General features: G+C 41.3%; 1 pseudogene; it reads right to left on the bottom strand.

Annotated features, from left to right (window-relative positions):
• Window positions 1–2112: 2112 nt before the first annotated feature.
• LOC101833417 lies at window positions 2113–3065 on the bottom strand (annotated as a pseudogene).
• Between the last annotated feature and the right edge of the window lie 643 nt (window positions 3066–3708).

Raw genomic sequence — 3708 nt, 5'->3', positions numbered from 1 at the left:
GCACGGGAAGAGGGGAGGGAATGGGAGAGGGACCTGGAACTGACTTGTGAAGCAACCTTGTTTCTAATCTAAATTTAAACTTAAAAATAAATAATAAAAAGAAAAAAAACATGAAAATCAAATTATAAAATGGGAGAAAATATCTGTGAACTAATTCCAATAACAGATTAATATGCAAATATATAAGAAACTCATATAATCCACTAAAAAGGACATTGAAAAAGGAACAAAACAGGTATTTTTTCAAAAGAAGTCACGCAAATTTGTGAGTATATGAAAAACAGTCCAAGAAAAATATGAAAAGAAATTCAGCATCAGGGAAATGCAAATCAAAAATCACCAAGAGTTATCACTTTATTATGTTAGAATAGCTATTATCAAAGCGGCAAAAGAGATATTAGGGCATATGTGAATGTGTGTGTGTGTGTGTGTATGTGTGTGTGTATGTGTGTGTATGTGTGTGTGAGTGTGTGTGTGTGTGAATATTAAGTTAGCAGTTTTGAAGTTGACAAGGTATTTTTGTAGATAACAAATTTCTCAGTTAAAATTAACTTCATGTTGATGCCTTCATCTTGTAATCTCATAATAGATCACTAATTATTCATCAGGTATCATATATATGAGTCTACCAACACTGCCAGACTTGTAGTAGAATAAGGAACACTTGAAATTCACATTTTGTCTCCAGTATTTATCATATCCAATAGGTTATCAAGGGGGAAATACAAATGTGAGGTATTACCAGTAGTAACAGGAACAATTGCATACCAGGAAAAAGAAAACCTCCTTGGAAGCAAGTTCTGAGAGATGCCAATCTCCAACCCCTTCATGGATATTCAAGACAAACACATTTGGACAGAATATAATTCTGTTTGCTTTGAGCTCATGAAAGCTCCTTGAGTTAGCAATGACTATCCAGGAACAAAATGGTCCTTCTCCTATTCTCCCTAGTCCCGCATTTGCCCCATATTCACACCTCCTGACCTGTGAGAGCTGTGAGGATGTGGGCATTCATGATCATTGCTACTGGTAGAGGCAGAGGTAAGGGCTCAAGAGTGCCTCTCTCTCCATGTCCAGCATATCTCTGTAACGCAGTGGGGTTGTCTAAGATAAAAGAGGTCAGGAGAGGATGAAACATGCATATAGAAATGCATGGAAAGAACAAAATCTGTAAGAGCAGTGATAACTTCAGGCAGGAGAAATTATGAAAGTGAAATCTCTGAAGTGCCAGGCATTAAATGGAAAGATAGGAGACATTTGTGAGAACAACTAGGAAAATTTTTTACTATAAAACAGAGTGAAAAATCTATACTCTAAATCAAGCTCTAACTTAACTTGTTTTCTGAATGACAAGGAATGGGCATCAGGGAAGGTTTCCCACATAGTAGCTGCTTACCATCTCATCACTTGTCATGAAGTATCAGATATCGGATTACTAGTTCAAAGTCAAACTGAATAACCTTTTTGAAACACTCATTTCTTTTTTATATTTTATTTTTGAATGATTCTATTTGAAATAGAATGGCAATGACTTTTACCCTTGCACCAGCATGTCCCAGTTACTTTGTATTTTCTTTTATATAAACATTTATTTAAAATAGAAACAACCTTATTTTACATATGATTCCCAGCTCCCTCTCCCTCCCATCCTCCCATGCTCCACACCAATTCCCCACCCTATTCCCCATCCACTCCCCAGGGAGGGTGAGGTCTTTCATGTGGAATCAACAAAGACTATCTCGTCATTTGGGGCAGGGCCTAGGTCCTCCCCCATGTATCTAGGCTGAGAGAGTATACCTTCATGTGTAATGGGTTCCCAGAGTCCATTCGTGCACTAGAGATAAACACTGTTCCACTGCCAGAGGCCCCATGGGCTGCCCAGGCCTCCTATCTGACACCCATGTTCACAGGGACTGGTTCTGTCCTACCTTAACTGATTCACGTGAGTCCTTCCAGGAGACACAAGTAAAAGACAGCATTGTAATACAAGCAAATTATCTTTTATTGGATAGAAGCCAAAAGCCCTAAGGCCCAGATCATTTTTCTCACAATTGAGAGTTTTCTCTAGGGGAAAAATAGCCTTTGTGCACAGACAAGAGCAGGAAGTGGGCTTTAGTGGTATATGTGAGACATGACGGAGGCCACACCAGCTACCACCTTCTGAAAAGTGGCCTGTGCACAGGGGATGATATCCTTGCCCAGGGGATGGCCATCTCAATCATGATCATATTGCCCAGGAGCTTTGGAAGATAGGACAGGCATCACATGATAACAGAACAAAAACAGTGGACACTGCAGTCTCATTTCAAATGAAAGCTATGGCTATAAACTTAAAATATAGGCTGAATGGCAGCTTGGTCCTAAAGGCAAATTTTAATGAGAATTCTTCTGTCTCAAGCAGAATTTATGTGCAAAATATATTCTTCCCCATTGACCTAGCCAGAAAGTCAATTATCCTTGCTACTCTTAAGAGCTGTGAGAAGAAACATGGGGTCTCTCATATCTTCCTTGTCCTCAAAACAAGTTACCAACAAACACTTGAAAGAAAACAAAATAAATGAACAAAAAGAGCAAATGGAAATGAAGAAATTCATTTTGAAACCACAACTGAAAAATGAAAGTTTGCTGGAGAAAGAGGAAATCACAACATGGAAGAACAAAGTGAGAGGAAACAATGATTGCCAGTGGTGGAGGGTAAAATAATCAAACTCTTGTCAGCACTCCACGTGACACAACCAGACACAATCTTACTAAACTTCTCCCTAGGATCTCTTCCCCTACCTTCTGAAGGAGAGGTGAGCACAATAGCCAGGGGAAGGAAGCCACGGGCAGAACCATCAGACTCACCCTGAAGTTCTCAGGATCCACGTGCAGCTTGTCACAGTGGAGCTCACTCAGGGTGGAAAAGGTGCCCTTCAGGTTGTCCAGGTGTTTCAGGCCATCAGAGAAGGAGTGGATCATCTCTTGCCATGGGCCTTCACCTGGGCATTATTCATGACAGCACTGGCAGAGGACAGGTCTCCAAAGTGTTCAAAGAACCTCTGGGTCCAAGGGTAGATAACCATCAACCTAAGAAGGCACATGTGGGTGAAAATGAACAACAGATAATATAGAAATGTGTGAAAGTATTAAACCAAGTCCTCAAAACTTGCCACGAAAAGAGGAAAAACAACAAGCATTTCTGAGTAAAGTAAGACTAGAGCTCAGGGTCAAGAACAGGCTGGTGAAACCCACAGAAACAGCTGATCTGGTCAAGGGGGAGCTGATGGACCCAAGACTGATGGCTGAGAGGCCAGCATGGGACTTAACCAGACCACCTAAATTTGGGAGTCAGAGAGGAGACCTTGGCAATCTATGGGGCGATGGGTACCAAATCAGTATTTATCCCTGGCATACGAATGGAATTTGGGAGCCCATTCCACATAGAGGGATGCTCTCTCAGCCTGGACACATGGGTGAAGGGCTAGGCCCTGCCCAGGATGATATGACAGACTTTGGAGATACATCTTGGAGAGCCTCACCTCCATGGGGAGTGGAGTGGGGATTGGGTGGGGGTTGAGGGAGGTGATGGCAGGCAGAGGAGGAGGGGAGTGTGAGGGAGCTGGGATTGACATATGAAGCAATCTTTTTTCTAATTTAAATAAAAAATTTAAAGCATGCCTTCAATCAATTCAATATGGCATAACTAATTGCAATAGCACTGGGCTC

The sequence above is a fragment of the Mesocricetus auratus genome, unplaced genomic scaffold, assembly GCF_017639785.1.
Source record: "Mesocricetus auratus isolate SY011 unplaced genomic scaffold, BCM_Maur_2.0 Super-Scaffold_4256, whole genome shotgun sequence".
NCBI classification, from domain to species: domain Eukaryota; kingdom Metazoa; phylum Chordata; class Mammalia; order Rodentia; family Cricetidae; genus Mesocricetus; species Mesocricetus auratus.
This window is presented reverse-complemented; position numbering and strand designations above follow the sequence as displayed.